The sequence below is a fragment of the Gracilinanus agilis genome, chromosome 3 (genome assembly GCF_016433145.1).
Source record: "Gracilinanus agilis isolate LMUSP501 chromosome 3, AgileGrace, whole genome shotgun sequence".
In the NCBI taxonomy this organism is placed as follows: Eukaryota; Metazoa; Chordata; class Mammalia; order Didelphimorphia; family Didelphidae; genus Gracilinanus; species Gracilinanus agilis.
In genome coordinates this window covers 603,474,102-603,481,793 of record NC_058132.1, presented here as the reverse complement: position 1 = coordinate 603,481,793, position 7,692 = coordinate 603,474,102, and the positions used below count along the sequence as shown (strand labels likewise).

Below are 7,692 nucleotides of genomic sequence, written 5' to 3'. Positions count from 1 at the left end.
ATTAGTTTGTTCAGAGGGCAAATGAGATCAGATATGTAGCTGGTTTTCCAAACTAGTCAAATGGCTAAGCAATCAACTTGCAAGGAGTTCTTTTTTTATTTATAAAATAATAATAATAATAAAAAACCCTCTCACCCAAACCCCCTTACCCCACTTAGCCAATGCACAATTCCACTGGGATTTACGTGTATCATTGATCAAGGCCTAATTCCATATTATTAATATCTGGACTAGAGTTATTGTTTAGTGTCTACATCCCCAATAATATCCCCATCAGCCCATGTATTCAAGCAGTTGTTTTTCTTCTGTATTTCTACTCCCACAGTTCTTCCTCTGAATGTAGCTAGTTTTCTTTCTCATAAGTCCCTCAGCCTTGCTCTGAATTCTTGCATTGCTGTTAGTAGAGAAGTCCATTATGTTCAATTGTACTACAGTGTATCAATCTCTGTGTACAATGTTCTTTTGGATTTGCTCCTTTTACTCTTGCAAGGAGTTCTTGAGTGGGGTGTTCCAGGGATCTATGCTTGGCCCTATACTTATTACAATTTTTGTCAGTGACTTGGACCAAGGCATAGATGACATGAAACAGAGCTGGAAAAGATGGCTAATAAACTAAATTACAGAGTCAAGACCAAAAAGTTCTTATTTTCAGAAAACCTCTCATTTTGTCATTTTTGTTAAGCAGTAGAGAGGTAAGTTACTTAAGTTCTATGCTTCTCAGGCAACTCCCTTGGATTTATCTATCATGTCATATTTATACATTGAATTCTGGTTCAGCTGATGAAGGGAGTCCTTCCTTTAGTAGACCACTGTTATAAGAATATAGGGTACAAGAGAGATATAGAGATATAGTGATGGTGATGATGTGTACCTATCTATGATTTCCTCAGCTGCAGTTGCTTGGAGGAACACCTACTCCTATTACCCTGACTGCTGCTGCAAGTTATCCCCTTCTCTCTAACAGCTGCCCAAGTAAGGACCCTCGAGAGGTTAGATAGATGGGTGACCTTTCAGGTCCAATCTGGGGTTGGATAAATCAGTATTGGGCTATTGATCTGCCTTGGATAACATTCAGTATCTGACTGCATTTGACTCCCTTCCCAAGGGCTGTGATAGTCAGACCACTCAGAAAGGTACTTGTTGTTGAACCCTCTTTTATCTATAAATAGGGAAAGGATAACAAGGTCAAGGATTGGGGACTGGAAACTATTGATCTATTATCTATAGACTAAATAACACTAAGGACTGGAGGCTATTGATCAGGTGGGTGCTGGAGATTTCACCTCTCCTCTACCTCTGGCCAAACCTGGCCACAGCCAAGCCAGAGAATAGAGAGGCTATTGCTGCAGATGTATTGATGGTCTTTATTCTCTCCGCTCTCTAATCACCAGTATTGGTGATTGACTATTTCTCACAGTCCATCAAGAATTAGATTCAGGTTTATTCCTACCCTCTTCTTCTTAAATGACCCAGCAACCCTTCAACCACCCTTCAAACCACCCTTCTAGTCACCCACTGCCCAGATTGAACCACAGAGGTTGGCAGAAATCTGTGATCTCCAGTTCTCAGCCTCTGAGTCCAGAGACGTCTGAGACCAAGAAACTTCTCAGTCCAGAGACTTTAGTCCAGAGACCTCCCTCAAAGTGGTTGTGAGGGGTATTTATATGGTGAGGCCAACCAATGTTTGCCCCTGGCTCACAGCACCTGGGAACATTCCGAGTTTTTCAACTGCCATCCCTGTCAGTCAAGATGGCATCCATCTCTTCCCAGATTATTGAATATAATACCCCCAATTTTAAAATAACATTATTTTTGACAAATTTAATAAATACTTTAAAGATGATTTCCTAGGATATTTGAAATTTTGTAAACAATTTCAATCATTTATTATTTGTGGATCTTAACTTTGCTGTTAATAAATAGAATTCTTGGTTGCCATCTGCAAACCTATGCTTTAAGAACTAAACTAGAGATGAGTCCAGATCTCCTCCTTTAGCCCTGAATATGTACCTGAATATGTACAAATTTCTTGCTGCATGAAAATTTTCACTAGCATATAAAAAATACGCCTAAGGGGTGAACCTCTTATGAAAGTGACATGGTAATATATTTTATGGATATGGTTATGGATGAAAACACCACTGGAATCCACTTTGCCATAAGTGTGACTATCTTAAAACACAATGGAATATTACTTATTCTTCTGTGATCTACATTTATTTATTTAGTTAGTTAGTTATTTTTAAACCCTTACCTTCTCTCTTGGAGTCAATACTGACTCCAAGGCAGAAGAGTGGTAAGGGCTAGGCAATGGGGGTCAAGTGACTTGCCCAGGGTCACACAGCTGGGAAGTGTCTGAGGCCAGATTTGAACCTAGGACCTCCCATCTCTCTAGGCCTAGCTCGCAATCCACAGAGCTTCCAGCTGACCCCCCACCTCCCCGTGATCTTTAAAGAATAAGAGAGGAGAAATGAACTACAAAACTGCCAGCTGAAAAATGAGAAATAATTTGACCCCTACCCTATTTTAAGTAGTCCCTTGTTTATCTGAAATCAATCATTTTATCCCCATGAATATTTCTAATTAGTATTATCTACTTTAATGTGATTCTATAGAGATAACAAATACTTATATCAACGAAGTAATCAAAAACAACTAGTTATAATTCATAGGTGAATAGTTTCTAAAAATGAGTCTTTCCTCTCATAAAACTCCATGTTAAGCTTAACTTGACAACAGCATAGTTTGAAGGCAGCCTCTGCCCAGGTATCACAACTTCAGTGGAAAGTTTCACCATACTTTAAGAGCTCCTCCACCTTATATCACTTCCCTCTGACCCTCTGACTCTGAGTACATAGACAAGAGGATCAATATAATATTGGATAATATCAGTGCAGGACCTCTCACTGGTCTGCCCTGAACACATTGTTAAAGTAGGTATCTTGGGTCCTGCCCTGAAGAAGAGCAACTACAGCCATGGAAGAACATCAGCCCAACAATGATGATATTGGTTTCAATGCTGATAAAGCACACAATATTGGGCAGTTTGGATTATAATCAGAATAATGTCAAGCAGTGAACTGCAGTTAGAGTGAAACAATCCTTAACACATTTGGTAAAGTTAGGGAAGACATATCAATATATTGTTACTTGTTCAGTGATACGGGGGAATGGATCTCATTGGTATACAGCCAGCTCATATTTTTGGGATTCCATCTCTGATGGGACCTGTACTGTAAGATGAGAAAATCAAACTATGAATTGCATCCTCAATGTTTTTTGCCACTGCTATTATCCTGTAGCTAAATGGAAATATTATACTAATGCCTTTAATGTAAGAAAATATCAAAATATTCTTGAATGAAACTATTTATAGTATTACATAATTACCTTATTATTGCACTAGAAGTGAAAGTATGCAATTGGCTTCAGAACCGTAAAAAGTGAACATTATAACTAATCTTATAGCTCATAGCGTACTTTAATTAAACATTTGCATAGTTAGAGAGATATCAACCCCTTTCTCCCCCAGTAAGGCAGATTTCCATTAACATCCAGGGAGATGGAGGAATTAAGATTGGGATAATAAAGTTCTCTTGTGCTGCAAAAACAACATTCTACCTCTCTATATCTCTATAAATCAACCCAAATTCATAGTTCAATAATTATTGAACTTTTGGTTCTTTTGGTTATACAAACAAGATAGCATAAGTATTATATGTTTTTCTTTTTTTTTTATCAAGTATTGTAACTAGAATTAACTTGTTTTTTTCCCCCAAGTAATTATTTAATGATTCGTTGCCTTTAATTCCAAAATCCAGAGTTAATAATTGAACAATATTGGTGGATTGATTTCTCTAGCCCAATAAAGTTCATTGTAAAATAACAACATCCATTAATTAAAAAACAATTGTCTTTCAAATCATTCATTCTATGTTCAACAAATATATATTGATTACCCATTTTGTGGGTTTAGTTTATCACATTGCTGGTGCTTTCCACCCAATTTCAAAACTGTAGCATATATAATTTGGGTTGTGAATATGGGGATAAAAGCATTTGGTTTACAATTTAGAGCATTGATGGGCAAACTACAGCCTGTGGGTCAGATGGGGCCCCCTGAAATGTTCTATCCATCAGTGGGACATTATTCCTAATCTGACGAATACAATGAGTAGGATACAATACAATGAAACTTCAAAAGAGTTGCCTTAGAAACAGACTGACAGATGAGCATTTTCTTTACTTTGGCCTCCTCTTTAAAAAGTTTGCCCATCACTGATTTAGAGTATATAAAACAGTTGTATTTAATTAATTTTAAAAGGAAAATAAAATGGGCAGAAGCCATGCAGAAGTTAGCTAACTCATGTTTTTGCAACATATAGATATTGTTTATTATCATAGATATGATTTAGAGAAATATTTAAAGAATAAATATGTGTTTAATTTTGTTCTTAGTCTCATAATTAGTAAGTTGTATTTATTGTTTTGATTATTAACTGACATTTGTGAATTACCTATATGAATTTTAAAATATACAGAGTAAATTATAAATGTAAAGTGTACATTCATTAGCAGATTATGTAATAACTTAGGGCTTGTGAAATGTAGAAAAGAAAATATATTGAGAGATAAAGACTTTAAATTAGTATACACACAACTGGGCTACCAAATGTGAAGTAAATCTGCTGCCTAAGCAAGCAAATAAAGTTATAAATGTAAAGTCTTTTAAATCTATAGTAAATCTATAGAATGAGACTAATTCCTGAACTTTTGAAGAAAGGCTTAATGATAATATAGTAAATGTTATGAAGTTGCTTGATGGTTTGTTCAATTTCTTTTTCTGAGATGGGATTATTTAAGTATTCTATTTCCTCTTTTGTTAATCTAGGTAATTTATATTTTTGTAAATAATCAACAATTTCACCCAAATTGTCATATTTATTGCCATAAATTGAGCAAAATTGTTCTTAATAATTATCTTAATTTCCTCTTCATTAGAGGTAATATCACCCTTTTCATCTTTGATACTGTTCATTTGATTCTCTTGTTTCTTTTTTTATTAGATTAACCAGTACTTTATTTTGTTTTTTCAAAATTCCAGCTCCTAGTCTTATTTTTTAGTTCAATAGTACTTTTACTTTCAATTTTATTAATTTCTCCTTTAATTTTTAGGATTTCCAATTTAGTTTTTATCTAGTGATTTTTAATTTGTTCTTTTTCTAATTTTTAAAGTTGCAAACCCAATTCATTGATTTCCTCCCTCTGTGTTTTGTTGGTATAGGCACTCAGTGATATAAATTTTCCCCTGAGTACTGCTTTGGCTGTAGCCCATAGGTTTTGATATGCTGTCTCCTCATTGTCATTCTCTTTAATGACGTCAGTAATTGTTTCTATGATTTATTCTTTGACCCACCAGTTTTGAAGAATCAGATTATTTAGTTTACAATTAATTTTAAATTTGCCTTTCCATAGACCCCTGTTAATTATAATTTTATCACATTATGATCTGAAAAAGTGGCATTTATTATTTCTGCTTTTCTGCATTTGTTTGCAATATTTCTATGCTCAAGTACACAGTCAATCTTTGAATATGTATCATGTACTGCTGAGAAGAAGGTATATTCCTTTTTATTCCTTTTCAGTTTTATCCAGATAGCTATTAACTCTAAATTTTCTAGCATTTCATTTATTTCCCTTATTTCTTTCTTATTTATTATTTGGTTTGATTTATCTAGTTTTGAAAAGGAAAGGTTGAGATCCCCCCACTAATCTGGTCTTCCTATCTATTTCCTCCTTGAGCTCCTTTAATTTTTCCTTTAGAAATCTTAATATAGTAAATGTTAATGGGGCATAAGGTGGTAATATTTGCATGTTTGTATTTTAGCTACGTAACAAAGACAATTTAAGTCCTTAAGATGAACATTTGAAAAAGATGAGTTCATTTTAAATGTAGTAGTGTACCATTTTTTGTACATCAAAAATTATCTCAATTATTACTTTTTTTAAAAAACCCATACCTTCCATCTTAGAATCAATACTGTGTATCGGTTCCAAGACAGAACAGTGGTAAGGGCTAGGCAATGGGAGTTAAGTGACTTGCCCAGGATCACACAGCTAGGAAGTGTCTGAGACCAGATTAGAACCTAGGACCTCCCATCTCTAGACCTAGCTCTCAGTCCACTGAGCCACCCAGCTGCCCCCTCAATTATTACTTTGATGCTATTTTTATTTAACTTGAAGATTGCCTTTACCAGAGGGATCAAAACTGAGTGATATTATTGAATCTCCGTTTCTTTAAAAAAATAGTCACCGGAACATATGCCTTGTTAAATCATGTGTTGAAGAATTTGCTTGATATTGTTTCTGTAGCTGAAAGATAATAAAGATTGTCTGCCTTACCTGTAAAAAAATTTAACCTTTAAAAATTTTTTTTTAAATGGATATCTTAAAGGTGAGATGGATGGGCTGGTTGTTATATGTCCACCTTATTGTTTGGTAGCAATGTGACTAAAGGATATACTAAGATTTTGGAGTTCACCAATGAAATAAAATACTGGTGTCAAGACAAATTAAACATATAAGGATGGGGCTGGGCACTGAAAGGAAAGCCTGGGATCCTATTTGTTGAAGAGAGCCAGATCCCTCTAATAAACAGTTATTGGTTCAGACCTCTGCCTCAATTGTTTTATTGCAGATGGGACAAATTTCCAGGGAAATTTTCTCATTTCTGGTTTAACAAATGTAATGAGTCTGCTTTCTGCAGATTTTCCAGCACTTATTAATATAAATGAATACATTTCCTTATAAGTACTTGTTGTTTGTACTGTATATTTAGCATTTACTTAAACATGAACATGTTGTTTTCTATTAAAATCACTTGCCAGTTCCTTGAGGGAAGGAACTATTTCATTCGGGGCTTCCTATGGGTATTTAATAAATGCTTGTTAAATGAATGAATGAACAAACAAATGAATGAGTGAAAGAATTCCCATTGCCTGTGTAGCCTGTATAGACAAATTCAAAACAGAAATTCAATTAGGGTTTTGGATAAAAATGACAAATTGATTTTTTTAAGGGCAATATTGAATAGGCAGAATGGAGGACTTGGTAGAGTACTAAATATGGAGTCATGAAGATGTTGGTCCAAATCCTGCCTAAGACACTTACTATATAACTAATGCTTGTCAAGACACTTATCCTCTCAATATCTCAGTTTCTTAATGTGTAAAATGAGTGGGAATCGACTCACTGATCTCTGATCTATGAAACCTCTAGATCATTGATTCCCAAAGTGGGAGCCACCACCTCCTGGCAGACGCCTGCAGCAATCCAGGAGGGCGGTGATGGCCACAGGTGCATTTGGGGGCAGTGAATAACTGTAAGGGGGCAGTGATAGTATGTGACAGGGGGTGCTAAGTAATATTTTTTTCTGGAAAGGAGGCGGTAGGCCAAAAAAGTTTGGGAACCAGTGCTCTAGATCCTGGAAAGCATAAATTTCTTTGGGGAATGAGGGATCCAGACCTGTGATTTCATTAGTGTAGAGATGTGGCAACCCCCTCTCTCAATGCAGATTGGCAACTGAATTATAATTCATAGTATAAATTATAGTCTACTCCAATTTATAGTCCTCATTGGGATTCAAACCCAATTCTTCCTGTGTCCTCTCCACTACATCAAACTGCCTTCCGA

General features: G+C 35.3%; 1 pseudogene; it reads left to right on the top strand.

Annotated features, from left to right (window-relative positions):
* Window positions 1–2,976: 2,976 nt before the first annotated feature.
* LOC123241915 lies at window positions 2,977–7,347 on the top strand (annotated as a pseudogene).
* The last annotated feature ends 345 nt before the right edge of the window (window positions 7,348–7,692 follow it).